Consider the following 27,500-nt stretch of genomic DNA (forward strand, 5'->3'; position numbering starts at 1 on the left):
TGGTGTGAGAGAGAGTGTGCGTGTGTGAGAGTGTGTGTTTGTGTGTGTGAGAGAGAGTGTGTGTGTGTGTGGGAGAGAGTATGTGTGTGTGGGAGAGAGAGAGAGAGAATTTGTGCTTGTGTGGGGTATGAGAGACAGAAAGGGATTGTGAGTGTGTGTGAACGAATGTGTGTGCGTGCTTGTGAGATGGAGAGTGTGAGTGTGTGTGAGAGAGAGAGAGTGTCTGTTTATGCATGTGAGAGCGATTGTGTGTGTGAGAGAGGGTTTGTGTGTGTGTGTGTGTGAGAGAGAGTGTTTGTGTGTGTGTGTGTGTGTGAGGGGAGAGAGAGAGACTGTGTATGAGGAATTGTTGCTGAGTGTGAATGCAAGTGAGCTGCAAAAATGCGGAATTGCATTTTTGTGTCTGCACAACTGCATGGTGACTAATTGTACAGAGTGAGAAAGAGATCGGGAAGGCTTGGGTCAGCAGCTTGTCAGGATGGCCGAGTGGTCTAAGGCGCCAGACTCAAGGAGCGTTAATCCTTGCTCTGTATCTGGGCTTGTGAATTCTGGTCCCTTTCTAGGGGCGTGGGTTCAAATCCCACTCCTGACATGTCTCCCTTTTTCCCCAAACAAACCTTCCCACACCCACACACACTGCCCCCAAATTTCACATCTTCTTGGAGAGGAATCACTCCCCCTTCCTAAACATGGAAGAGTCCAACCCCTCGGTTTCAAGATAAGGCTCAGGCATTTACAACAATCTTCAGACGCAAGTGCCCACTGGATCATCTTCCTCAGTCTCCTCCTGTGCTCCCCACCATCACACACACCATTCTTCAAACAATTACATTCACTCCGTCTCACATCAAGAGACACTGGACACTACAAAGGCTATGGGCCCTGCCAAGATTCTGGCACTGCTCCTGAACGCTGCTGCTCCACAACATGCCCTTCCTCGAGCCAAGTTCTCCCAGGACAGTGACAACACTGGGATCTACCTGGCCATCTGCCAATTATCCAGGTATGTCCTGCACATAAAAAGCAGGACAAATCCAACTCAGCCAATTCCACTCCCGTCTATCTCTTCCCAATCCACGGAAAAGTGATGGAAGGGCTCACCAACAGGGCTATCGAGCAGCACCTGCTCAGCAATAACCTGCTCAGCGACACCCAGTTTGGGATCCCCCAGGGTCACTCAGCTCCTGACCTCATTTTGTTTGTGCCTGTGTGAGAGAGAGAGAGAGAGAGAGAAAGTCTGTGTGAGTGTGTGAATGTGAGAGTGAGAGACAGTGTGTGTAAGCGCGTGAGAGAGGAAGCCTTTATGTGTGTGTGTGAGAGTTGTATATGTCTGTGTGTGTGTGTGTGTGTGTGTGTGTGTCTGAGAAAGTGAGTGTGTGGGTGTTTGTGTCTGCGAGAGACAGAGAGTGTGTGTGTGTATGATTGTGTGAGCATGTATGTGTGTGACAGAGAGAGAGGGAGAATTTGTATGTGTGTGAGAGTGTGTTTGTGTGTGAGAGAGAATGTGTGTGAGAGATAGAGTGTGTGTGTGTGAGGGAGAGAATGTGTGTGTGAGAGAGAGAGTGAGTGTGTCAGCATGCATGTGTGTGACAGAGAGAGGGAGAATTTGTATGTGTGTGAGAGAGTATGTTTGAGTGTGTGTGTGAGAGAGAGTGTGTGTGTGTGCATGTGAGAGAGTGAGTGTATGTGTGAGAGAGAGAGAGAATGTGTGTGTGTGAGAGAGAGAGAGAGAGGGAGATTTTGTGTGTGTGAGAGAGTGTGTTTGTCTGTGTGAGAGAGAGTGAGTGTGAGTGCATGTCGGTTTGTGTGTGAAAGAGAGAGAGAGAATTTGTTTGTGCGTTAGAGAGAGTCTTATTTTTGTGAGAGAGAGTGTTTGTGTGTGAGTGAGACAGAAAGAGTGAGAGTGTGTGTGATAGAGAGTGTGTGTTTGTGTGCGCATGTGAGAGAGTGTGTGTGTGAAAGAGAGAAAGGGTGTGCGTGTGTGTGTGTGAGTGTGTGTGTGAGAGACTGAGAGTGTGTATGATAGAGAGTGTGTGTTTGTCTGTTCATGTGAGAGAGAATGTGTTAATGTGCGTGAGAGATAGAGAGGGAGTGAGAATTTGTGTGTGTGAGAGAAACTGAGAGTGTGAGTGTGTGTGTGAAAGAGTGAGACAATTTGTGTATGTGTGTGAGAGAGAGTATGTGTGAGAGAGAGACAGAGTCTATATGAGGGATTGTTGTTGAGTGTGAATGCAAGGGAGCTGCAGAAATGCGGAATTGTATTTTGTGTCTGCACAAGGGCAAGGTGACTAACTGTGCAGAGTGAGAAAGAGAGCGGGCATCACCATCCTGTCAGGATGGCCGAGTGGTCTAAGGCGCCAGACTTAAGGAGTGTTAGTCCTTGCTCTGCATCTGGCCTTGTGAATTCTGGTCCCTTTCTAGGGGCGTGGGTTCAAATCCCACTCCTGACATTTCTCCCATTTTCCCCAAACAAACCTTCCCACACCCACACACTCCCCCCAAATTTCACATCTTCTTGGAGAGGAGTCACTCCCCCTTCCCAAACATGGAAGAGTCCAACCCCTCGGTTTCAAAGATAAGGCTCAGGCATTTACAACAATCTTCAGACGCAAGTGCCCACTGGATCATCTTCCTCAGTCTCCTCCTGTGCTCCCCACCATCACGCACACCATTCTTCAAACAATTACATTCACTCCGTCTCACATCAAAAGACACTGGACACTGCAAAGGCTATGGGCCCTGCCAAGATTCTGGCACTGCTCCTGAACGCTGCTGCTCCACAACATGCCCTTCCTCGAGCCAAGTTCTCCCAGGACAGTGACAACACTGGGATCTACCTGGCCATCTGCCAAATTATCCAGGTATTTCCTGCACATAAAAAGCAGGACAAATCCAAATCAGCAAATTCCACTCCCGTCTATCTCTTCCCAATCCTCGGAAAAGTGATGGAAGGGCTCACCAACAGGGCTATCGAGCAGCACCTGCTCAGCAATAACCTGCTCAGCGACACCCAGTTTGGGATCCCCCAGGGTCACTCAGCTCCTGACCTCATTTTGTTTGTGCCTGTGTGAGAGAGAGAGAGAGAGAGAGAAAGTCTGTGTGAGTGTGTGAATGTGAGAGTGAGAGACAGTGTGTGTAAGCGCGTGAGAGAGGAAGCCTTTATGTGTGTGTGTGAGAGTTGTATATGTCTGTGTGTGTGTGTGTATGTGTGTGTGTGTTTGTGTGGGTGGAGTGTGTGTGTCTGAGAAAGTGAGTGTGTGGGTGTTTGTGTCTGCGAGAGACAGAGAGTGTGTGTGTGTATGATTGTGTGAGCATGTATGTGTGTGACAGAGAGAGAGGGAGAATTTGTATGTGTGTGAGAGTGTGTTTGTGTGTGAGAGAGAATGTGTGTGAGAGAGAGAGTGTGTGTGTGTGAGGGAGAGAATGTGTGTGTGAGAGAGAGAGCGAAAGTGTGTGTATATGAGGGAGAGTGTGTGAGTGTGTGTGTGTGAGGAGTGTGTGTGTGTGTGAGAGAGAGAGTGAGTGTGTCAGCATGCATGTGTGTGACAGAGAGAGGGAGAATTTGTATGTGTGTGAGAGAGTATGTTTGAGTGTGTGTGTGTGAGAGAGAGTGTGTGTGTGCATGTGAGAGAGTGAGTGTATGTGTGAGAGAGAGAGAGAATGTGTGTGTGTGCGAGAGAGAGAGAGAGAGAGGGAGATTTTGTGTGTGTGAGAGAGTGTGTTTGTCTGTGTGAGAGAGAGTGAGTGTGAGTGCATGTCGGTGTGTGTGTGAAAGAGAGAGAGAGAATTTGTTTGTGCGTGAGAGAGAGTCTTATTTTTGTGAGAGAGTGTGTTTGTGTGTGAGTGAGACAGAAAGAGTGAGAGTGTGTGTGATAGAGAGTGTGTGTTTGTGTGCGCATGTGAGAGAGTGTGTGTGTGAAAGAGAGAAAGGGTGTGCGTGTGTGTGTGTGAGTGTGTGTGTGAGAGACTGAGAGTGTGTATGATAGAGAGTGTGTGTTTGTCTGTTCATGTGAGAGAGAATGTGTTAATGTGCGTGAGAGATAGAGAGGGAGTGAGAATTTGTGTGTGTGAGAGAAACTGAGAGTGTGAGTGTGTGTGTGAAAGAGTGAGACAATTTGTGTATGTGTGTGAGAGAGATTGTGTGTGTTTGTGTGTGTGTGTGTGAGAGAGAGTGTGTGAGAGAGAGACAGAGTCTATATGAGGGATTGTTGTTGAGTGTGAATGCAAGGGAGCTGCAGAAATGCGGAATTGTATTTTGTGTCTGCACAAGGGCAAGGTGACTAACTGTGCAGAGTGAGAAAGAGAGCAGGTATCACCATCCTGTCAGGATGGCCGAGTGGTCTAAGGCGCCAGACTTAAGGAGTGTTAGTCCTTGCTCTGCATCTGGCCTTGTGAATTCTGGTCCCTTTCTAGGGGCGTGGGTTCAAATCCCACTCCTGACATTTTTCCCATTTTCCCCAAACAAACCTTCCCACACCCACACACTCCCCACAAATTTCACATCTTCTTGGAGAGGAGTCACTCCCCCTTCCCAAACATGGAAGAGTCCAACCCCTCGGTTTCAAAGATCAGGCTCAGGCATTTACAACAATCTTCAGACGCAAGTGCCCACTGGATCATCTTCCTCAGTCTCCTCCTGTGCGCCCCACCATCACACACACCATTCTTCAAACAATTACATTCACTCCGTCTCACATCAAGAGACACTGGACACTGCAAAGGCTATGGGCCCTGCCAAGATTCTGGCACTGCTCCTGAACGCTGCTGCTCCACAACATGCCCTTCCTCGAGCCAAGTTCTCCCAGGACAGTGACAACACTGGGATCTACCTGGCCATCTGCCAAATTATCCAGGTATTTCCTGCACATAAAAAGCAGGACAAATCCAAATCAGCAAATTCCACTCCCGTCTATCTCTTCCCAATCCTCGGAAAAGTGATGGAAGGGCTCACCAACAGGGCTATCGAGCAGCACCTGCTCAGCAATAACCTGCTCAGCGACACCCAGTTTGGGATCCCCCAGGGTCACTCAGCTCCTGACCTCATTTTGTTTGTGCCTGTGTGAGAGAGAGAGAGAGAGAGAGAAAGTCTGTGTGAGTGTGTGAATGTGAGAGTGAGAGACAGTGTGTGTAAGCGCGTGAGAGAGGAAGCCTTTATGTGTGTGTGTGAGAGTTGTATATGTCTGTGTGTGTGTGTGTGTGTGTGTGTGTGTTTGTGTGGGTGGAGTGTGTGTGTCTGAGAAAGTGAGTGTGTGGGTGTTTGTGTCTGCGAGAGACAGAGAGTGTGTGTGTGTATGATTGTGTGAGCATGTATGTGTGTGACAGAGAGAGAGGGAGAATTTGTATGTGTGTGAGAGAGTATGTTTGAGTGTGTGTGTGTGAGAGAGAGTGTGTGTGTGCATGTGAGAGAGTGAGTGTATGTGTGAGAGAGAGAGAGAATGTGTGTGTGTGTGAGAGAGAGAGAGAGAGAGGGAGATTTTGTGTGTGTGAGAGAGTGTGTTTGTCTGTGTGAGAGAGAGTGAGTGTGAGTGCATGTCGGTGTGTGTGTGAAAGAGAGAGAGAGAATTTGTTTGTGCGTGAGAGAGAGTCTTATTTTTGTGAGAGAGTGTGTTTGTGTGTGAGTGAGACAGAAAGAGTGAGAGTGTGTGTGATAGAGAGTGTGTGTTTGTGTGCGCATGTGAGAGAGTGTGTGTGTGAAAGAGAGAAAGGGTGTGCGTGTGTGTGTGTGAGTGTGTGTGTGAGAGACTGAGAGTGTGTATGATAGAGAGTGTGTGTTTGTCTGTTCATGTGAGAGAGAATGTGTTAATGTGCGTGAGAGATAGAGAGGGAGTGAGAATTTGTGTGTGTGAGAGAAACTGAGAGTGTGAGTGTGTGTGTGAAAGAGTGAGACAATTTGTGCATGTGTGTGAGAGAGATTGTGTGTGTGTGTGTGTGTGTGTGAGAGAGAGAGTGTGTGTGAGAGAGAGAGAGACAGACTCTATATGAGGGATTGTTGTTGAGTGTGAATGCAAGGGAGCTGCAGAAATGCGGAATTGTATTTTGTGTCTGCACAAGGGCAAGGTGACTAACTGTGCAGAGTGAGAAAGAGAGCGGGAATCACCATCCTGTCAGGATGGCCGAGTGGTCTAAGGCGCCAGGCTTAAGGAGTGTTAGTCTTTGCTCTGCATCTGGCCTTGTGAATTCTGGTCCCTTTCTAGGGGCGTGGGTTCAAATCCCACTCCTGACATGTCTCCCCTTTTCCCCAAACAAACCTTCCCACACCCACACACTCCCCCAAATTTCACATCTTCTTGGAGAGGAGTCACTCCCCCTTCCCAAACATGGAAGAGTCCAACCCCTCCGTTTCAAAGATAAGGCTCAGGCATTTACAACAATCTTCAGACGCAAGTGCCCACTGGATCATCTTCCTCAGTCTCCTCCTGTGCTCCCCACCATCACACACACCATTCTTCAAACAATTACATTCACTCCGTCTCACATCAAAAGACACTGGACACTGCAAAGGCTATGGGCCCTGCCAAGATTCTGGCACTGCTCCTGAACGCTGCTGCTCCACAACATGCCCTTCCTCGAGCCAAGTTCTCCCAGGACAGTGACAACACTGGGATCTACCTGGCCATCTGCCAAATTATCCAGGTATTTCCTGCACACAAAAAGCAGGACAAATCCAAATCAGCAAATTCCACTCCCGTCTATCTCTTCCCAATCCTCGGAAAAGTGATGGAAGGGCTCACCAACAGGGCTATCGAGCAGCACCTGCTCAGCAATAACCTGCTCAGTGACACCCAGTTTGGGATGCCCCAGGGTCACTCAGCTCCTGACCTCATTTTATTTGTGTCTGTGTGTGAGAGAGAGAGAGATTGTATGTGTTGGTGAGTGTGTGCGTGTGTGTGTGATAGAGAGGTTGGGTGTGTGTGTCTGTGTGTGGGTGTTAGAGAGAGTATGTGTGTGTGTGAGAGAGAGAGTGTGTGCCTGTGGGTATATGAGTTTGTGTGTGTGTTTGTATGTGTGTGTGAGAGAGATTGTGAGTCCATTTGAGTGTGTGTGTGTGTGAGACAGAGAGAGTGTGTACGTTTGTGCTTGTCTGTGAGTGTGAGAGTGAGTGCAGGTGTGTGTGTGTGAGTGTGTGAGAGAGCGAATGTGTGTCTGTGTGAGAGAGAGTGTCTGTGTGAGAGAAAATGTGTGTGTGAGAGAGTGAGTGTGTGTGAGAGGGAGAGAGTGTGTGTGTGTGTGTTTGTGTGTGAGGGAGAGAGTGCGTATGTGGGTGTGTGTGAGAGAGAGTGTGTGTGAGAGAGAGTGTGAGTGCAGGTGTTTGTGTGTGTGAGTGGGAATGCTTATGTATGAGTGTGTGAGAGAGAGTGTGCGTGTGTGAGAGTGTGTGTTTGTGTGTGTGAGAGAGAGTGTGTGTGTGTGTTGGAGAGAGTATGTGTGTGTGGGAGAGAGAGAGAGAGAATTTGTGCTTGTGTGGGGTATGAGAGACAGAAAGGGATTGTGAGTGTGTGTGAACGAATGTGTGTGCGTGCTTGTGAGATGGAGAGTGTGAGTGTGTGTGTGAGAGAGAGAGAGTGTCTGTTTATGCATGTGAGAGCGATTGTGTGTGTGAGAGAGGGTTTGTGTGTGTGTGTGTGTGAGAGAGAGTGTTTGTGTGTGTGTGTGTGTGTGTGAGAGAGAGAGAGACTGTGTATGAGGAATTGTTGCTGAGTGTGAATGCAAGTGAGCTGCAAAAATGCGGAATTGCATTTTTGTGTCTGCACAACTGCATGGTGACTAATTGTACAGAGTGAGAAAGAGATCGGGAAGGCTTGGGTCAGCAGCTTGTCAGGATGGCCGAGTGGTCTAAGGCGCCAGACTCAAGGAGCGTTAATCCTTGCTCTATATCTGGCCTTGTGAATTCTGGTCCCTTTCTAGGGGCGTGGGTTCAAATCCCACTCCTGACATGTCTCCCTTTTTCCCCAAACAAACCTTCCCACACCCACACACACTGCCCCCAAATTTCACATCTTCTTGGAGAGGAATCACTCCCCCTTCCTAAACATGGAAGAGTCCAACCCCTCGGTTTCAAAGATAAGGCTCAGGCATTTACAACAATCTTCAGACGCAAGTGCCCACTGGATCATCTTCCTCAGTCTCCCCCTGTGCTCCCCACCATCACACACACCATTCTTCAAACAATTACATTCACTCCGTCTCACATCAAGAGACACTGGACACTACAAAGGCTATGGGCCCTGCCAAGATTCTGGCACTGCTCCTGAACGCTGCTGCTCCACAACATGCCCTTCCTCGAGCCAAGTTCTCCCAGGACAGTGACAACACTGGGATCTACCTGGCCATCTGCCAAATTATCCAGGTATGTCCTGCACATAAAAAGCAGGACAAATCCAACTCAGCCAATTCCACTCCCGTCTATCTCTTCCCAATCCACGGAAAAGTGATGGAAGGGCTCACCAACAGGGCTATCGAGCAGCACCTGCTCAGCAATAACCTGCTCAGCGACACCCAGTTTGGGATCCCCCAGGGTCACTCAGCTCCTGACCTCATTTTGTTTGTGCCTGTGTGAGAGAGAGAGAGAGAGAGAGAAAGTCTGTGTGAGTGTGTGAATGTGAGAGTGAGAGACAGTGTGTGTAAGCGCGTGAGAGAGGAAGCCTTTATGTGTGTGTGTGAGAGTTGTATATGTCTGTGTGTGTGTGTGTGTGTGTGTGTGTGTGGGTGGAGTGTGTGTGTCTGAGAAAGTGAGTGTGTGGGTGTTTGTGTCTGCGAGAGACAGAGAGTGTGTGGGTGTATGATTGTGTGAGCATGTATGTGTGTGACAGAGAGAGAGGGAGAATTTGTATGTGTGTGAGAGTGTGTTTGTGTGTGAGAGAGAATGTGTGTGAGAGAGAGAGTGTGTGTGTGTGAGGGAGAGAATGTGTGTGTGAGAGAGAGAGCGAAAGTGTGTGTATATGAGGGAGAGTGTGTGAGTGTGTGTGTGTGAGGGAGTGTGTGTGTGTGTGTGTGAGAGAGAGAGTGAGTGTGTCAGCATGCATGTGTGTGACAGAGAGAGGGAGAATTTGTATGTGTGTGAGAGAGTATGTTTGAGTGTGTGTGTGTGAGAGAGAGTGTGTGTGTGCATGTGAGAGAGTGAGTGTATGTGTGAGAGAGAGAGAGAATGTGTGTGTGTGTGAGAGAGAGAGAGAGAGAGGGAGATTTTGTGTGTGTGAGAGAGTGTGTTTGTCTGTGTGAGAGAGAGTGAGTGTGAGTGCATGTCGGTGTGTGTGTGAAAGAGAGAGAGAGAATTTGTTTGTGCGTGAGAGAGAGTCTTATTTTTGTGAGAGAGTGTGTTTGTGTGTGAGTGAGACAGAAAGAGTGAGAGTGTGTGTGATAGAGAGTGTGTGTTTGTGTGCGCATGTGAGAGAGTGTGTGTGTGAAAGAGAGAAAGGGTGTGCGTGTGTGTGTGTGAGTGTGTGTGTGAGAGACTGAGAGTGTGTATGATAGAGAGTGTGTGTTTGTCTGTTCATGTGAGAGAGAATGTGTTAATGTGCGTGAGAGATAGAGAGGGAGTGAGAATTTGTGTGTGTGAGAGAAACTGAGAGTGTGAGTGTGTGTGTGAAAGAGTGAGACAATTTGTGCATGTGTGTGAGAGAGATTGTGTGTGTGTGAGTGGGTTTGTGTGAGAGAGAGAGTGTGTGTGTGAGAGAGAGAGACAGACTCTATATGAGGGATTGTTGTTGAGTGTGAATGCAAGGGAGCTGCAGAAATGCGGAATTGTATTTTGTGTCTGCACAAGGGCAAGGTGACTAACTGTGCAGAGTGAGAAAGAGAGCGGGAATCACCATCCTGTCAGGATGGCCGAGTGGTCTAAGGCGCCAGACTTAAGGAGTGTTAGTCCTTGCTCTGCATCTGGCCTTGTGAATTCTGGTCCCTTTCTAGGGGCGTGGGTTCAAATCCCACTCCTGACATATCTCCCTTTTTCCCCAAACAAACCTTCCCACACCCACACACTCCCCCCAAATTTCACATCTTCTTGGAGAGGAGTCACTCCCCCTTCCCAAACATGGAAGAGTCCAACCCCTCGGTTTCAAAGATAAGGCTCAGGCATTTACAACAATCTTCAGACGCAAGTGCCCACTGGATCATCTTCCTCAGTCTCCTCCTGTGCTCCCCACCATCACACACACCATTCTTCAAACAATTACATTCACTCCGTCTCACATCAAGAGACACTGGACACTACAAAGGCTATGGGCCCTGCCAAGATTCTGGCACTGCTCCTGAACGCTGCTGCTCCACAACATGCCCTTCCTCGAGCCAAGTTCTCCCAGGACAGTGACAACACTGGGATCTACCTGGCCATCTGCCAAATTATCCAGGTATTTCCTGCACATAAAAAGCAGGACAAATCCAAATCAGCAAATTCCACTCCCGTCTATCTCTTCCCAATCCTCGGAAAAGTGATGGAAGGGCTCACCAACAGGGCTATCGAGCAGCACCTGCTCAGCAATAACCTGCTCAGTGACACCCAGTTTGGGATGCCCCAGGGTCACTCAGCTCCTGACCTCATTTTATTTGTGTCTGTGTGTGAGAGAGAGAGAGATTGTATGTGTTGGTGAGTGTGTGCGTGTGTGTGTGATAGAGAGGTTGGGTGTGTGTGTCTGTGTGTGGGTGTGAGAGAGAGTATGTGTGTGTGTGAGAGAGAGAGTGTGTGCCTGTGGGTATATGAGTTTGTGTGTGTGTTTGTATGTGTGTGTGAGAGAGATTGTGAGTCCATTTGAGTGTGTGTGTGTGTGTGAGACAGAGAGAGTGTGTACGTTTGTGCTTGTCTGTGAGTGTGAGAGTGAGTGCAGGTGTGTGTGTGTGAGTGTGTGAGAGAGCGAATGTGTGTCTGTGTGAGAGAGAGTGTCTGTGTGAGAGAAAATGTGTGTGTGAGAGAGTGAGTGTGTGTGAGAGGGAGAGAGTGTGTGTGTGTGTGTTTGTGTGTGAGGGAGAGAGTGCGTATGTGGGTGTGTGTGAGAGAGGGTGTGTTTGTGTGTGGGTGTGAGAGACAGACAGAGAGTGCGTGTGTGTGTGTGAGAGAGAGAGATTGTGAGTGCATGTGAGTGTGTGTGTGTGAGAGAGAGTGTGTGTGAGAGAGAGTGTGAGTGCAGGTGTTTGTGTGTGTGAGTGGGAATGATTATGTATGAGTGTGTGAGAGAGAGTGTGCGTGTGTGAGAGTGTGTGTTTGTGTGTGTGAGAGAGAGTGTGTGTGTGTGTTGGAGAGAGTATGTGTGTGTGGGAGAGAGAGAGAGAGAATTTGTGCTTGTGTGGGGTATGAGAGACAGAAAGGGATTGTGAGTGTGTGTGAACGAATGTGTGTGCGTGCTTGTGAGATGGAGAGTGTGAGTGTGTGTGAGAGAGAGAGAGTGTCTGTTTATGCATGTGAGAGCGATTGTGTGTGTGAGAGAGGGTTTGTGTGTGTGTGTGTGTGAGAGAGAGTGTTTGTGTGTGTGTGTGTGTGTGTGTGTGAGAGAGAGAGAGACTGTGTATGAGGAATTGTTGCTGAGTGTGAATGCAAGTGAGCTGCAAAAATGCGGAATTGCATTTTTGTGTCTGCACAAGTGCATGGTGACTAACTGTACAGAGTGAGAAAGAGATCGGGAAGGCTTGGGTCAGCAGCTTGTCAGGATGGCCGAGTGGTCTAAGGCGCCAGACTCAAGGAGCGTTAATCCTTGCTCTATATCTGGCCTTGTGAATTCTGGTCCCTTTCTAGGGGCGTGGGTTCAAATCCCACTCCTGACATGTCTCCCTTTTTCCCCAAACAAACCTTCCCACACCCACACACACTGCCCCCAAATTTCACATCTTCTTGGAGAGGAATCACTCCCCCTTCCTAAACATGGAAGAGTCCAACCCCTCGGTTTCAAAGATAAGGCTCAGGCATTTACAACAATCTTCAGACGCAAGTGCCCACTGGATCATCTTCCTCAGTCTCCTCCTGTGCTCCCCACCATCACACACACCATTCTTCAAACAATTACATTCACTCCGTCTCACATCAAGAGACACTGGACACTACAAAGGCTATGGGCCCTGCCAAGATTCTGGCACTGCTCCTGAACGCTGCTGCTCCACAACATGCCCTTCCTCGAGCCAAGTTCTCCCAGGACAGTGACAACACTGGGATCTACCTGGCCATCTGCCAAATTATCCAGGTATGTCCTGCACATAAAAAGCAGGACAAATCCAAATCAGCCAATTCCACTCCCGTCTATCTCTTCCCAATCCACGGAAAAGTGATGGAAGGGCTCACCAACAGGGCTATCGAGCAGCACCTGCTCAGCAATAACCTGCTCAGCGACACCCAGTTTGGGATCCCCCAGGGTCACTCAGCTCCTGACCTCATTTTGTTTGTGCCTGTGTGAGAGAGAGAGAGAGAGAGAGAGAAAGTCTGTGTGAGTGTGTGAATGTGAGAGTGAGAGACAGTGTGTGTAAGCGCGTGAGAGAGGAAGCCTTTATGTGTGTGTGTGAGAGTTGTATATGTCTGTGTGTGTGTGTGTGTGTGTGTGTGTGTGTGTGTGTGTGTGTCTGAGAAAGTGAGTGTGTGGGTGTTTGTGTCTGCGAGAGACAGAGAGTGTGTGGGTGTATGATTGTGTGAGCATGTATGTGTGTGACAGAGAGAGAGGGAGAATTTGTATGTGTGTGAGAGTGTGTTTGTGTGTGAGAGAGAATGTGTGTGAGAGAGAGAGTGTGTGTGTGTGAGGGAGAGACTGTGTGTGTGAGAGAGAGAGCGAAAGTGTGTGTATATGAGGGAGAGTGTGTGAGTGTGTGTGTGTGAGGGAGTGTGTGTGTGTGTGTGAGAGAGAGAGTGAGTGTGTCAGCATGCATGTGTGTGACAGAGAGAGGGAGAATTTGTATGTGTGTGAGTGAGTATGTTTGAGTGTGTGTGTGTGAGAGAGAGTGTGTGTGTGCATGTGAGAGAGTGAGTGTATGTGTGAGAGAGAGAGAGATTGTGTGTGTGTGAGAGAGAGAGAGAGAGAGAGGGAGATTTTGTGTGTGTGAGAGAGTGTGTTTGTCTGTGTGAGAGAGAGTGAGTGTGAGTGCATGTCGGTGTGTGTGTGAAAGAGAGAGAGAGAATTTGTTTGTGCGTGAGAGAGAGTCTTATTTTTGTGAGAGAGTGTGTTTGTGTGTGAGTGAGACAGAAAGAGTGAGAGTATGTGTGATAGAGAGTGTGTGTTTGCGTGCGCATGTGAGAGAGTGTGTGTGTGAAAGAGAGAAAGGGTGTGCGTGTGTGTGTGTGAGTGTGTGTGTGAGAGACTGAGAGTGTGTATGATAGAGAGTGTGTGTTTGTCTGTTCATGTGAGAGAGAATGTGTTAATGTGTGTGAGAGATAGAGAGGGAGTGAGAATTTGTGTGTGTGAGAGAAACTGAGAGTGTGAGTGTGTGTGTGAAAGAGTGAGACAATTTGTGTATGTGTGTGAGAGAGATTGTGTGTGTGTGTGAGTGTGTGTGTGAGAGAGAGAGTGTGTGTGTGAGAGAGAGAGACAGACTCTATATGAGGGATTGTTGTTGAGTGTGAATGCAAGGGAGCTGCAGAAATGCGGAATTGTATTTTGTGTCTGCACAAGGGCAAGGTGACTAACTGTGCAGAGTGAGAAAGAGATCAGGAATCACCATCCTGTCAGGATGGCCGAGTGGTCTAAGGCGCCAGACTTAAGGAGTGTTAGTCCTTGCTCTGCATCTGGCCTTGTGAATTCTGGTCCCTTTTTAGGGGCGTGGGTTCAAATCCCACTCCTGACATTTCTCCCATTTTCCCCAAACAAACCTTCACACACCCACACACTCCCCCCAAATTTCACATCTTCTTGGAGAGGAGTCACTCCCCCTTCCCAAACATGGAAGAGTCCAACCCCTCGGTTTCAAAGATCAGGCTCAGGCATTTACAACAATCTTCAGACGCAAGTGCCCACTGGATCATCTTCCTCAGTCTCCTCCTGTGCTCCCCACCATCACACACACCATTCTTCAAACAATTACATTCACTCCGTCTCACATCAAAAGACACTGGACACTGCAAAGGCTATGGGCCCTGCCAAGATTCTGGCACTGCTCCTGAACGCTGCTGCTCCACAACATGCCCTTCCTCGAGCCAAGTTCTCCCAGGACAGTGACAACACTGGGATCTACCTGGCCATCTGCCAAATTATCCAGGTATTTCCTGCACATAAAAAGCAGGACAAATCCAAATCAGCAAATTCCACTCCCGTCTATCTCTTCCCAATCCTCGGAAAAGTGATGGAAGGGCTCACCAACAGGGCTATCGAGCAGCACCTGCTCAGCAATAACCTGCTCAGCGACACCCAGTTTGGGATCCCCCAGGGTCACTCAGCTCCTGACCTCATTTTGTTTGTGCCTGTGTGAGAGAGAGAGAGAGAGAGAGAGAAAGTCTGTGTGAGTGTGTGAATGTGAGAGTGAGAGACAGTGTGTGTAAGCGCGTGAGAGAGGAAGCCTTTATGTGTGTGTGTGAGAGTTGTATATGTCTGTGTGTGTGTGTGTGTGTGTGTGTGTGTGTGTGTGTGTGTGTGTGTGTGTGTGTGTCTGAGAAAGTGAGTGTGTGGGTGTTTGTGTCTGCGAGAGACAGAGAGTGTGTGTGTGTATGATTGTGTGAGCATGTATGTGTGTGACAGAGAGAGAGGGAGAATTTGTATGTGTGTGAGAGTGTGTTTGTGTGTGAGAGAGAATGTGTGAGAGAGAGAGAGTGTGTGTGTGTGAGGGAGTGAATGTGTGTGTGAGAGAGAGAGCGAAAGTGTGTGTATATGAGGGAGAGTGTGTGAGTGTGTGTGTGTGAGGGAGTGTGTGTGTGTGTGTGTGTGAGAGAGAGAGTGAGTGTGTCAGCATGCATGTGTGTGACAGAGAGAGGGAGAATTTGTATGTGTGTGAGAGAGTATGTTTGAGTGTGTGTGTGTGAGAGAGAGTGTGTGTGTGCATGTGAGAGAGTGAGTGTATGTGTGAGAGAGAGAGAGAATGTGTGTGTGTGTGAGAGAGAGAGAGAGAGAGGGAGATTTTGTGTGTGTGAGAGAGTGTGTTTGTCTGTGTGAGAGAGAGTGAGTGTGAGTGCATGTCGGTGTGTGTGTGAAAGAGAGAGAGAGAATTTGTTTGTGCGTGAGAGAGAGTCTTATTTTTGTGAGAGAGTGTGTTTGTGTGTGAGTGAGACAGAAAGAGTGAGAGTGTGTGTGATAGAGAGTGTGTGTTTGTGTGCGCATGTGAGAGAGTGTGTGTGTGAAAGAGAGAAAGGGTGTGCGTGTGTGTGTGTGAGTGTGTGTGTGAGAGACTGAGAGTGTGTATGATAGAGAGTGTGTGTTTGTCTGTTCATGTGAGAGAGAATGTGTTAATGTGCGTGAGAGATAGAGAGGGAGTGAGAATTTGTGTGTGTGAGAGAAACTGAGAGTGTGAGTGTGTGTGTGAAAGAGTGAGACAATTTGTGCATGTGTGTGAGAGAGATTGTGTGTGTGAGAGTGGGTTTGTGTGAGAAAGAGAGTGTGTGTGTGAGAGAGAGAGACAGACTCTATATGAGGGATTGTTGTTGAGTGTGAATGCAAGGGAGCTGCAGAAATGCGGAATTGTATTTTGTGTCTGCACAAGGGCAAGGTGACTAACTGTGCAGAGTGAGAAAGAGAGCGGGAATCACCATCCTGTCAGGATGGCCGAGTGGTCTAAGGCGCCAAACTTCAGGAGTGTTAGTCCTTTCTCTGCATCTGGCCTTGTGAATTCTGGTCCCTTTCTAGGGGCGTGGGTTCAAATCCCACTCCTGACATGTCTCCCTTTTTCCCCAAACAAACCTTCCCACACCCACACACACTCCCCCAAATTTCACATCTTCTTGGAGAGGAGTCACTCCCCCTTCCCAAACATGGAAGAGTCCAACCCCTCGGTTTCAAAGATAAGGCTCAGGCATTTACAACAATCTTCAGACGCAAGTGCCCACTGGATCATCTTCCTCAGTCTCCTCCTGTGCTCCCCACCATCACACACACCATTCTTCAAACAATTACATTCACTCCGTCTCACATCAAGAGACACTGGACACTACAAAGGCTATGGGCCCTGCCAAGATTCTGGCACTGCTCCTGAACGCTGCTGCTCCACAACATGCCCTTCCTCGAGCCAAGTTCTCCCAGGACAGTGACAACACTGGGATCTACCTGGCCATCTGCCAAATTATCCAGGTATTTCCTGCACATAAAAAGCAGGACAAATCCAAATCAGCAAATTCCACTCCCGTCTATCTCTTCCCAATCCTCGGAAAAGTGATGGAAGGGCTCACCAACAGGGCTATCGAGCAGCACCTGCTCAGCAATAACCTGCTCAGTGACACCCAGTTTGGGATGCCCCAGGGTCACTCAGCTCCTGACCTCATTTTATTTGTGTCTGTGTGTGAGAGAGAGAGAGATTGTATGTGTTGGTGAGTGTGTGCGTGTGTGTGTGATAGAGAGGTTGGGTGTGTGTGTCTGTGTGTGGGTGTGAGAGAGAGTATGTGTGTGTGTGAGAGAGAGAGTGTGTGCCTGTGGGTATATGAGTTTGTGTGTGTGTTTGTATGTGTGTGTGAGAGAGATTGTGAGTCCATTTGAGTGTGTGTGTGTGTGTGAGACAGAGAGAGTGTGTACGTTTGTGCTTGTCTGTGAGTGTGAGAGTGAGTGCAGGTGTGTGTGTGTGAGTGTGTGAGAGAGCGAATGTGTGTCTGTGTGAGAGAGAGTGTCTGTGTGAGAGAAAATGTGTGTGTGAGAAAGTGAGTGTGTGTGAGAGGGAGAGAGTGTGTGTGTGTGTGTTTGTGTGTGAGGGAGAGAGTGCGTATGTGGGTGTGTGTGAGAGAGGGTGTGTTTGTGTGTGGGTGTGAGAGACAGACAGAGAGTGCGTGTGTGTGTGTGAGAGAGAGAGATTGTGAGTGCATGTGAGTGTGTGTGTGTGAGAGAGAGTGTGTGTGAGAGAGAGTGTGAGTGCAGGTGTTTGTGTGTGTGAGTGGGAATGATTATGTATGAGTGTGTGAGAGAGAGTGTGCGTGTGTGAGAGTGTGTGTTTGTGTGTGTGAGAGAGAGTGTGTGTGTGTGTTGGAGAGAGTATGTGTGTGTGGGAGAGAGAGAGAGAGAATTTGTGCTTGTGTGGGGTATGAGAGACAGAAAGGGATTGTGAGTGTGTGTGAACGAATGTGTGTGCGTGCTTGTGAGATGGAGAGTGTGAGTGTGTGTGAGAGAGAGAGAGTGTCTGTTTATGCATGTGAGAGCGATTGTGTGTGTGAGAGAGGGTTTGTGTGTGTGTGTGTGTGAGAGAGAGTGTTTGTGTGTGTGTGTGTGTGTGTGTGTGTGAGAGAGAGAGAGAGACTGTGTATGAGGAATTGTTGCTGAGTGTGAATGCAAGTGAGCTGCAAAAATGCAGAATTGCATTTTTGTGTCTGCACAAGTGCATGGTGACTAACTGTACAGAGTGAGAAAGAGATCGGGAAGGCTTGGGTCAGCAGCTTGTCAGGATGGCCGAGTGGTCTAAGGCGCCAGACTCAAGGAGCGTTAATCCTTGCTCTGCATCTGGACTTATGAATTCTGGTCCCTTTCTAGGGGCGTGGGTTCAAATCCCACTCCTGACATGGCTCCCTTTTTCCCCAAACAAACCTTCCCACACCCACACACACTGCCCCCAAATTTCACATCTTCTTGGAGAGGAATCACTCCCCCTTCCTAAACATGGAAGAGTCCAACCCCTCGGTTTCAAAGATAAGGCTCAGGCATTTACAACAATCTTCAGACGCAAGTGCCCACTGGATCATCTTCCTCAGTCTCCTCCTGTGCTCCCCACCATCACACACACCATTCTTCAAACAATTACATTCACTCCGTCTCACATCAAGAGACACTGGACACTACAAAGGCTATGGGCCCTGCCAAGATTCTGGCACTGCTCCTGAACGCTGCTGCTCCACAACATGCCCTTCCTCGAGCCAAGTTCTCCCAGGACAGTGACAACACTGGGATCTACCTGGCCATCTGCCAAATTATCCAGGTATGTCCTGCACATAAAAAGCAGGACAAATCCAACTCAGCCAATTCCACTCCCGTCTATCTCTTCCCAATCCACGGAAAAGTGATGGAAGGGCTCACCAACAGGGCTATCGAGCAGCACCTGCTCAGCAATAACCTGCTCAGCGACACCCAGTTTGGGATCCCCCAGGGTCACTCAGCTCCTGACCTCATTTTGTTTGTGCCTGTGTGAGAGAGAGAGAGAGAGAGAGAAAGTCTGTGTGAGTGTGTGAATGTGAGAGTGAGAGACAGTGTGTGTAAGCGCGTGAGAGAGGAAGCCTTTATGTGTGTGTGTGAGAGTTGTATATGTCTGTGTGTGTGTGTGTGTGTGTGTGTCTGAGAAAGTGAGTGTGTGGGTGTTTGTGTCTGCGAGAGACAGAGAGTGTGTGTGTGTATGATTGTGTGAGCATGTATGTGTGTGACAGAGAGAGAGGGAGAATTTGTATGTGTGTGAGAGTGTGTTTGTGTGTGAGAGAGAATGTGTGTGAGAGAGAGAGTGTGTGTGTGTGAGGGAGAGACTGTGTGTGTGAGAGAGAGAGCGAAAGTGTGTGTATATGAGGGAGAGTGTGTGAGTGTGTGTGTGTGAGGGAGTGTGTGTGTGTGTGTGTGAGAGAGAGAGTGAGTGTGTCAGCATGCATGTGTGTGACAGAGAGAGGGAGAATTTGTATGTGTGTGAGAGAGTATGTTTGAGTGTGTGTGTGTGAGAGAGAGTGTGTGTGTGCATGTGAGAGAGTGGGTGTATGTGTGAGAGAGAGAGAGAATGTGTGTGTGTGTGAGAGAGAGAGAGAGAGAGAGGGAGATTTTGTGTGTGTGAGAGAGTGTGTTTGTCTGTGTGAGAGAGAGTGAGTGTGAGTGCATGTCGGTGTGTGTGTGAAAGAGAGAGAGAGAATTTGTTTGTGCGTGAGAGAGAGTCTTATTTTTGTGAGAGAGTGTGTTTGTGTGTGAGTGAGACAGAAAGAGTGAGAGTGTGTGTGATAGAGAGTGTGTGTTTGTGTGCGCATGTGAGAGAGTGTGTGTGTGAAAGAGAGAAAGGGTGTGCGTGTGTGTGTGTGAGTGTGTGTGTGAGAGACTGAGAGTGTGTATGATAGAGAGTGTGTGTTTGTCTGTTCATGTGAGAGAGAATGTGTTAATGTGCGTGAGAGATAGAGAGGGAGTGAGAATTTGTGTGTGTGAGAGAAACTGAGAGTGTGAGTGTGTGTGTGAAAGAGTGAGACAATTTGTGCATGTGTGTGAGAGAGATTGTGTGTGTGAGAGAGGGTTTGTGTGAGAAAGAGAGTGTGTGTGTGAGAGAGAGAGACAGACTCTATATGAGGGATTGTTGTTGAGTGTGAATGCAAGGGAGCTGCAGAAATGCGGAATTGTATTTTGTGTCTGCACAAGGGCAAGGTGACTAACTGTGCAGAGTGAGAAAGAGAGCGGGAATCGCCATCCTGTCAGGATGGCCGAGTGGTCTAAGGCGCCAAACTTCAGGAGTGTTAGTCCTTGCTCTGCATCTGGCCTTGTGAATTCTGGTCCCTTTCTAGGGGCGTGGGTTCAAATCCCACTCCTGACATGGCTCCCTTTTTCCCCAAACAAACCTTCCCACACCCACACACACTGCCCCCAAATTTCACATCTTCTTGGAGAGGAGTCACTCCCCCTTCCCAAACATGGAAGAGTCCAACCCCTCGGTTTCAAAGATAAGGCTCAGGCATTTACAACAATCTTCAGACGCAAGTGCCCACTGGATCATCTTCCTCAGTCTCCTCCTGTGCTCCCCACCATCACACACACCATTCTTCAAACAATTACATTCACTCCGTCTCACATCAAGAGACACTGGACACTACAAAGGCTATGGGCCCTGCCAAGATTCTGGCACTGCTCCTGAACGCTGCTGCTCCACAACATGCCCTTCCTCGAGCCAAGTTCTCCCAGGACAGTGACAACACTGGGATCTACCTGGCCATCTGCCAAATTATCCAGGTATTTCCTGCACATAAAAAGCAGGACAAATCCAAATCAGCAAATTCCACTCCCGTCTATCTCTTCCCAATCCTCGGAAAAGTGATGGAAGGGCTCACCAACAGGGCTATCGAGCAGCACCTGCTCAGCAATAACCTGCTCAGTGACACCCAGTTTGGGATGCCCCAGGGTCACTCAGCTCCTGACCTCATTTTATTTGTGTCTGTGTGTGAGAGAGAGAGAGATTGTATGTGTTGGTGAGTGTGTGCGTGTGTGTGTGATAGAGAGGTTGGGTGTGTGTGTCTGTGTGTGGGTGTGAGAGAGAGTATGTGTGTGTGTGAGAGAGAGAGTGTGTGCCTGTGGGTATATGAGTTTGTGTGTGTGTTTGTATGTGTGTGTGAGAGAGATTGTGTGTGTGTGTGAGTGTGTGTGTGAGAGAGAGAGTGTGTGTGAGAGAGAGAGAGACAGACTCTATATGAGGGATTGTTGTTGAGTGTGAATGCAAGGGAGCTGCAGAAATGCGGAATTGTATTTTGTGTCTGCACAAGGGCAAGGTGACTAACTGTGCAGAGTGAGAAAGAGAGCGGGAATCACCATCCTGTCAGGATGGCCGAGTGGTCTAAGGCGCCAGACTTAAGGAGTGTTAGTCTTTGCTCTGCATCTGGCCTTGTGAATTCTGGTCCCTTTCTAGGGGCGTGGGTTCAAATCCCACTCCTGACATGTCTCCCTTTTTCCCCAAACAAACCTTCCCACACCCACACACTCCCCCCAAATTTCACATCTTCTTGGAGAGGAGTCACTCCCCCTTCCCAAACATGGAAGAGTCCAACCCCTCGGTTTCAAAGATAAGGCTCAGGCATTTACAACAATCTTCAGACGCAAGTGCCCACTGGATCATCTTCCTCAGTCTCCTCCTGTGCTCCCCACCATCACACACACCATTCTTCAAACAATTACATTCACTCCGTCTCACATCAAAAGACACTGGACACTGCAAAGGCTATGGGCCCTGCCAAGATTCTGGCACTGCTCCTGAACGCTGCTGCTCCACAACATGCCCTTCCTCGAGCCAAGTTCTCCCAGGACAGTGACAACACTGGGATCTACCTGGCCATCTGCCAAATTATCCAGGTATTTCCTGCACACAAAAAGCAGGACAAATCCAAATCAGCAAATTCCACTCCCGTCTATCTCTTCCCAATCCTCGGAAAAGTGATGGAAGGGCTCACCAACAGGGCTATCGAGCAGCACCTGCTCAGCAATAACCTGCTCAGTGACACCCAGTTTGGGATGCCCCAGGGTCACTCAGCTCCTGACCTCATTTTATTTGTGTCTGTGTGTGAGAGAGAGAGAGATTGTATGTGTTGGTGAGTGTGTGCGTGTGTGTGTGATAGAGAGGTTGGGTGTGTGTGTCTGTGTGTGGGTGTGAGAGAGAGTATGTGTGTGTGTGAGAGAGAGAGTGTGTGCCTGTGGGTATATGAGTTTGTGTGTGTGTTTGTATGTGTGTGTGAGAGAGATTGTGAGTCCATTTGAGTGTGTGTGTGTGTGAGACAGAGAGAGTGTGTACGTTTGTGCTTGTCTGTGAGTGTGAGAGTGAGTGCAGGTGTGTGTGTGTGAGTGTGTGAGAGAGCGAATGTGTGTCTGTGTGAGAGAGAGTGTCTGTGTGAGAGAAAATGTGTGTGTGAGAGAGTGAGTGTGTGTGAGAGGGAGAGAGTGTGTGTGTGTGTGTTTGTGTGTGAGGGAGAGAGTGCGTATGTGGGTGTGTGTGAGAGAGAGTGTGTGTGAGAGAGAGTGTGAGTGCAGGTGTTTGTGTGTGTGAGTGGGAATGCTTATGTATGAGTGTGTGAGAGAGAGTGTGCGTGTGTGAGAGTGTGTGTTTGTGTGTGTGAGAGAGAGTGTGTGTGTGTGTTGGAGAGAGTATGTGTGTGTGGGAGAGAGAGAGAGAGAATTTGTGCTTGTGTGGGGTATGAGAGACAGAAAGGGATTGTGAGTGTGTGTGAACGAATGTGTGTGCGTGCTTGTGAGATGGAGAGTGTGAGTGTGTGTGAGAGAGAGAGAGTGTCTGTTTATGCATGTGAGAGCGATTGTGTGTGTGAGAGAGGGTTTGTGTGTGTGTGTGTGTGAGAGAGAGTGTTTGTGTGTGTATGTGTGTGTGTGTGTGTGAGAGAGAGAGAGACTGTGTATGAGGAATTGTTGCTGAGTGTGAATGCAAGTGAGCTGCAAAAATGCGGAATTGCATTTTTGTGTCTGCACAAGTGCATGGTGACTAACTGTACAGAGTGAGAAAGAGATCGGGAAGGCTTGGGTCAGCAGCTTGTCAGGATGGCCGAGTGGTCTAAGGCGCCAGACTCAAGGAGCGTTAATCCTTGCTCTATATCTGGCCTTGTGAATTCTGGTCCCTTTCTAGGGGCGTGGGTTCAAATCCCACTCCTGACATGGCTCCCTTTTTCCCCAAACAAACCTTCCCACACCCACACACACTGCCCCCAAATTTCACATCTTCTTGGAGAGGAATCACTCCCCCTTCCTAAACATGGAAGAGTCCAACCCCTCGGTTTCAAAGATAAGGCTCAGGCATTTACAACAATCTTCAGACGCAAGTGCCCACTGGATCATCTTCCTCAGTCTCCTCCTGTGCTCCCCACCATCACACACACCATTCTTCAAACAATTACATTCACTCCGTCTCACATCAAGAGACACTGGACACTACAAAGGCTATGGGCCCTGCCAAGATTCTGGCACTGCTCCTGAACGCTGCTGCTCCACAACATGCCCTTCCTCGAGCCAAGTTCTCCCAGGACAGTGACAACACTGGGATCTACCTGGCCATCTGCCAAATTATCCAGGTATGTCCTGCACATAAAAAGCAGGACAAATCCAACTCAGCCAATTCCACTCCCGTCTATCTCTTCCCAATCCTTGGAAAAGTGATGGAAGGGCTCACCAACAGGGCTATCGAGCAGCACCTGCTCAGCAATAACCTGCTCAGCGACACCCAGTTTGGGATCCCCCAGGGTCACTCAGCTCCTGACCTCATTTTGTTTGTGCCTGTGTGAGAGAGAGAGAGAGAGAGAGAAAGTCTGTGTGAGTGTGTGAATGTGAGAGTGAGAGACAGTGTGTGTAAGCGCGTGAGAGAGGAAGCCTTTATGTGTGTGTGTGAGAGTTGTATATGTCTGTGTGTGTGTGTGTGTGTGTGTGTTTGTGTGGGTGGAGTGTGTGTGTCTGAGAAAGTGAGTGTGTGGGTGTTTGTGTCTGCGAGAGACAGAGAGTGTGTGGGTGTATGATTGTGTGAGCATGTATGTGTGTGACAGAGAGAGAGGGAGAATTTGTATGTGTGTGAGAGTGTGTTTGTGTGTGAGAGAGAATGTGTGTGAGAGAGAGAGTGTGTGTGTGTGAGGGAGAGACTGTGTGTGTGAGAGAGAGAGCGAAAGTGTGTGTATATGAGGGAGAGTGTGTGAGTGTGTGTGTGTGAGGGAGTGTGTGTGTGTGTGTGAGAGAGAGAGAGTGAGTGTGTCAGCATGCATGTGTGTGACAGAGAGAGGGGGAATTTGTATGTGTGTGAGAGAGTATGTTTGAGTGTGTGTGTGTGAGAGAGAGTGTGTGTGTGCATGTGAGAGAGTGAGTGTATGTGTGAGAGAGAGAGAGAATGTGTGTGTGTGTGAGAGAGAGAGAGAGAGAGGGAGATTTTGTGTGTGTGAGAGAGTGTGTTTGTCTGTGTGAGAGAGAGTGAGTGTGAGTGCATGTCGGTGTGTGTGTGAAAGAGAGAGAGAGAATTTGTTTGTGCGTGAGAGAGAGTCTTATTTTTGTGAGAGAGTGTGTTTGTGTGTGAGTGAGACAGAAAGAGTGAGAGTGTGTGTGATAGAGAGTGTGTGTTTGTGTGCGCATGTGAGAGAGTGTGTGTGTGAAAGAGAGAAAGGGTGTGCGTGTGTGTGTGTGAGTGTGTGTGTGAGAGACTGAGAGTGTGTATGATAGAGAGTGTGTGTTTGTCTGTTCATGTGAGAGAGAATGTGTTAATGTGCGTGAGAGATAGAGAGGGAGTGAGAATTTGTGTGTGTGAGAGAAACTGAGAGTGTGAGTGTGTGTGTGAAAGAGTGAGACAATTTGTGTATGTGTGTGAGAGAGATTGTGTGTGTGTGTGTGTGTGTGTGTGTGAGAGAGAGAGTGTGTGTGAGAGAGAGAGAGACAGACTCTATATGAGGGATTGTTGTTGAGTGTGAATGCAAGGGAGCTGCAGAAATGCGGAATTGTATTTTGTGTCTGCACAAGGGCAAGGTGACTGTGCAGAGTGAGAAAGAGAGCAGAAATTACCATCCTGTCAGGATGGCCGAGTGGTCTAAGGCGCCAGACTTAAGGAGTGTTTGTCTTTGTTTTGCATCTGGCCTTGTGAATTCCCGTCCCTTTCTAGGGGCGTGGGTTCAAATCCCACTCCTGACATGTCTCCCTTTTTCCCCAAACAAACCTTCCCACACCCCCACACTCCCCCCAAATTTCACATCTTCTTGGAGAGGAGTCACTCCCCCTTCACAAACATGGAAGAGTCCAACCCCTCGGTTTCAAAGATAAGGCTCAGGCATTTACAACAATCTTCAGACGCAAGTGCCCGCTGGATCATCTTCCTCAGTCTCCTCCTGTGCTCCCCACCATCACACACACCATTCTTCAAACAATTACATTCACTCCGTCTCACATCAAGAGACACTGGACACTGCAAAGGCTATGGGCCCTGCCAAGATTCTGGCACTGCTCCTGAACGCTGCTGCTCCACAACATGCCCTTCCTCGAGCCAAGTTCTCCCAGGACAGTGACAACACTGGGATCTACCTGGCCATCTGCCAAATTATCCAGGTATGTCCTGCACATAAAAAGCAGGACAAATCCAACTCAGCCAATTCCACTCCCGTCTATCTCTTCCCAATCCTCGGAAAAGTGATGGAAGGGCTCACCAACAGGGCTATCGAGCAGCACCTGCTCAGCAATAACCTGCTCAGCGACACCCAGTTTGGGATCCCCCAGGGTCACTCAGCTCCTGACCTCATTTTGTTTGTGCCTGTGTGAGAGAGAGAGGGAGAGAGAGAGAAAGTCTGTGTGAGTGTGTGAATGTGAGAGTGAGAGACAGTGTGTGTAAGCGCGTGAGAGAGGAAGCCTTTATGTGTGTGTGTGAGAGTTGTATATGTCTGTGTGTGTGTGTGTGTGTGTTTGTGTGGGTGGAGTGTGTGTGTCTGAGAAAGTGAGTGTGTGGGTGTTTGTGTCTGCGAGAGACAGAGAGTGTGTGTGTGTATGATTGTGTGAGCATGTATGTGTGTGACAGAGAGAGAGGGAGAATTTGTATGTGTGTGAGAGTGTGTTTGTGTGTGAGAGAGAATGTGTGTGAGAGAGAGAGTGTGTGTGTGTGAGGGAGAGAATGTGTGTGTGAGAGAGAGAGCGAAAGTGTGTGTATATGAGGGAGAGTGTGTGAGTGTGTGTGTGAGGGAGTGTGTGTGTCTGTGTGTGTGAGAGAGAGAGTGAGTGTGTCAGCATGCATGTGTGTGACAGAGAGAGGGAGAATTTGTATGTGTGTGAGAGAGTATGTTTGAGTGTGTGTGTGTGAGAGAGAGTGTGTGTGTGCATGTGAGAGAGTGAGTGTATGTGTGAGAGAGAGAGAGAATGTGTGTGTGTGTGAGAGAGAGAGAGAGAGGGAGATTTTGTGTGTGTGAGAGAGTGTGTTTGTGTGAGAGAGAGTGAGTGTGAGTGCATGTCGGTGTGTGTGTGAAAGAGAGAGAGAGAATTTGTTTGTGCGTGAGAGAGAGTCTTATTTTTGTGAGAGAGTGTGTTTGTGTGTGAGTGAGACAGAAAGAGTGAGAGTGTGTGTGATAGAGAGTGTGTGTTTGTGTGCGCATGTGAGAGAGTGTGTGTGTGAAAGAGAGAAAGGGTGTGCGTGTGTGTGTGTGAGTGTGTGTGTGAGAGACTGAGAGTGTGTATGATAGAGAGTGTGTGTTTGTCTGTTCATGTGAGAGAGAATGTGTTAATGTGCGTGAGAGATAGAGAGGGAGTGAGAATTTGTGTGTGTGAGAGAAACTGAGAGTGTGAGTGTGTGTGTGAAAGAGAGAGACAATTTGTGTATGTGTGTGAGAGAGATTGTGTGTGTGTGTGTGTGTGAGAGAGAGAGTGTGTGTGAGAGAGAGAGAGACAGACTCTATATGAGGGATTGTTGTTGAGTGTGAATGCAAGGGAGCTGCAGAAATGCGGAATTGTATTTTGTGTCTGCACAAGGGCAAGGTGACTAACTGTGCAGAGTGAGAAAGAGAGGGGGAATCACCATCCTGTCAGGAAGGCCGAGTGGTCTAAGGCGCCAGACTTAAGGAGCGTTAGTCTTTGCTCTGCATCTGGCCTTGTGAATTCTGGTCCCTTTCTAGGGGCGTGGGTTCAAATCTCGCTGCTGACATGTTGCCCTTTTTCCCCAAACAAACCTTCCCACACCCACACGCTGCCCCCAAATTTCACATCTTCGTGGAGAGGAGTCACTCCCCCTTCCCAAACATGGAAGAGTCCATCCCCTCGGTTTCAAAGATAAGGCTGAGGCGTCTTCAGACGCAAGTGCCCACTGGATCATCTTCCTCAGTCTCCTCCTGTGCTCCCCACCATCACACACACCATTCTTCAAACAATTACATTCACTCCGTCTCATATCAAAAGACACTGGACACTGCAAAGGCTATGGGCCCTGCCAAGATTCTGGCACTGCTCCTGAACGCTGCTGCTCCACAACATGCCCTTCCTCGAGCCAAGTTCTCCCAGGACAGTGACAACACTGGGATCTACCTGGCCATCTGCCAAATTATCCAGGTATTTCCTGCACATAAAAAGCAGGACAAATCCAAATCAGCCAATTCCACTCCCGTCTATCTCTTCCCAATCCTCGGAAAAGTGATGGAAGGGCTCACCAACAGGGCTATCGAGCAGCACCTGCTCAGCAATAACCTGCTCAGTGACACCCAGTTTGGGATGCCCCAGGGTCACTCAGCTCCTGACCTCATTTTATTTGTGTCTGTGTGTGAGAGAGAGAGAGATTGTATGTGTTGGTGAGTGTGTGCGTGTGTGTGTGATAGAGAGGTTGGGTGTGTGTGTCTGTGTGTGGGTGTGAGAGAGAGTATGTGTGTGTGTGAGAGAGAGTGTGTGCCTGTGAGTATATGAGTTTGTGTGTGTGTTTGTATGTGTGTGTGAGAGAGATTGTGAGTCCATTTGAGTGTGTGTGTGTGTGAGAGACAGAGATTGTGTGTACGTTTGTGCTTGTCTGTGAGTGTGAGAGTGAGTGCATGTGTGTGTGTGTGTGAGAGAGCGAATGTGTGTCTGTGTGAGAGAGAGTGTCTGTGTGAGAGAAAATGTGTGTGTGAGAGAGAGTGTGCGTGTGTGAGAGTGTGTGTTTGCGTGTGTGAGAGAGAGTGTGTGTGTGTGTGTTCGAGAGAGTATGTGTGTGTGGGAGAGAGAGAGAGAGAATTTGTGCTTGTGTGGGGTACGAGAGACAGAAAGGGATTGTGAGTGTGTGTGAACGAATGTGTGTGC

At 48.6% G+C, this 27,500-nt stretch overlaps 12 non-coding genes across 12 annotated transcripts; all 12 read left to right on the forward strand.

The window, feature by feature from the left end:
- Window positions 1-472: 472 nt before the first annotated feature.
- Window positions 473-592, forward strand: trnal-caa (transfer RNA leucine (anticodon CAA)). The gene is made up of 2 exons: window positions 473-510; window positions 547-592. It is a non-coding gene; the product is annotated as a tRNA-Leu (tRNA).
- Window positions 593-2,330: 1,738 nt separating this feature from the next.
- trnal-uaa (transfer RNA leucine (anticodon UAA)) lies at window positions 2,331-2,450 on the forward strand. The gene is made up of 2 exons: window positions 2,331-2,368; window positions 2,405-2,450. It is a non-coding gene; the product is annotated as a tRNA-Leu (tRNA).
- Window positions 2,451-4,322: 1,872 nt separating this feature from the next.
- Window positions 4,323-4,442, forward strand: trnal-uaa (transfer RNA leucine (anticodon UAA)). Its single transcript has 2 exons — window positions 4,323-4,360; window positions 4,397-4,442. It is a non-coding gene; the product is annotated as a tRNA-Leu (tRNA).
- Window positions 4,443-6,103: 1,661 nt separating this feature from the next.
- trnal-uaa (transfer RNA leucine (anticodon UAA)) lies at window positions 6,104-6,223 on the forward strand. Its single transcript has 2 exons — window positions 6,104-6,141; window positions 6,178-6,223. It is a non-coding gene; the product is annotated as a tRNA-Leu (tRNA).
- A 1,591-nt stretch (window positions 6,224-7,814) lies between these two features.
- trnal-caa (transfer RNA leucine (anticodon CAA)) lies at window positions 7,815-7,934 on the forward strand. The gene is made up of 2 exons: window positions 7,815-7,852; window positions 7,889-7,934. It is a non-coding gene; the product is annotated as a tRNA-Leu (tRNA).
- A 1,881-nt stretch (window positions 7,935-9,815) lies between these two features.
- trnal-uaa (transfer RNA leucine (anticodon UAA)) lies at window positions 9,816-9,935 on the forward strand. Its single transcript has 2 exons — window positions 9,816-9,853; window positions 9,890-9,935. It is a non-coding gene; the product is annotated as a tRNA-Leu (tRNA).
- A 1,696-nt stretch (window positions 9,936-11,631) lies between these two features.
- Window positions 11,632-11,751, forward strand: trnal-caa (transfer RNA leucine (anticodon CAA)). The gene is made up of 2 exons: window positions 11,632-11,669; window positions 11,706-11,751. It is a non-coding gene; the product is annotated as a tRNA-Leu (tRNA).
- A 1,878-nt stretch (window positions 11,752-13,629) lies between these two features.
- Window positions 13,630-13,749, forward strand: trnal-uaa (transfer RNA leucine (anticodon UAA)). The gene is made up of 2 exons: window positions 13,630-13,667; window positions 13,704-13,749. It is a non-coding gene; the product is annotated as a tRNA-Leu (tRNA).
- Window positions 13,750-17,464: 3,715 nt separating this feature from the next.
- On the forward strand, window positions 17,465-17,584 carry trnal-caa (transfer RNA leucine (anticodon CAA)). The gene is made up of 2 exons: window positions 17,465-17,502; window positions 17,539-17,584. It is a non-coding gene; the product is annotated as a tRNA-Leu (tRNA).
- A 2,974-nt stretch (window positions 17,585-20,558) lies between these two features.
- Window positions 20,559-20,678, forward strand: trnal-uaa (transfer RNA leucine (anticodon UAA)). Its single transcript has 2 exons — window positions 20,559-20,596; window positions 20,633-20,678. It is a non-coding gene; the product is annotated as a tRNA-Leu (tRNA).
- A 1,596-nt stretch (window positions 20,679-22,274) lies between these two features.
- On the forward strand, window positions 22,275-22,394 carry trnal-caa (transfer RNA leucine (anticodon CAA)). Its single transcript has 2 exons — window positions 22,275-22,312; window positions 22,349-22,394. It is a non-coding gene; the product is annotated as a tRNA-Leu (tRNA).
- Window positions 22,395-24,275: 1,881 nt separating this feature from the next.
- trnal-uaa (transfer RNA leucine (anticodon UAA)) lies at window positions 24,276-24,395 on the forward strand. Its single transcript has 2 exons — window positions 24,276-24,313; window positions 24,361-24,395. It is a non-coding gene; the product is annotated as a tRNA-Leu (tRNA).
- The last annotated feature ends 3,105 nt before the right edge of the window (window positions 24,396-27,500 follow it).

Source organism: Hemiscyllium ocellatum, chromosome 24 (assembly GCF_020745735.1).
Source record: "Hemiscyllium ocellatum isolate sHemOce1 chromosome 24, sHemOce1.pat.X.cur, whole genome shotgun sequence".
Taxonomy (NCBI): domain Eukaryota; kingdom Metazoa; phylum Chordata; class Chondrichthyes; order Orectolobiformes; family Hemiscylliidae; genus Hemiscyllium; species Hemiscyllium ocellatum.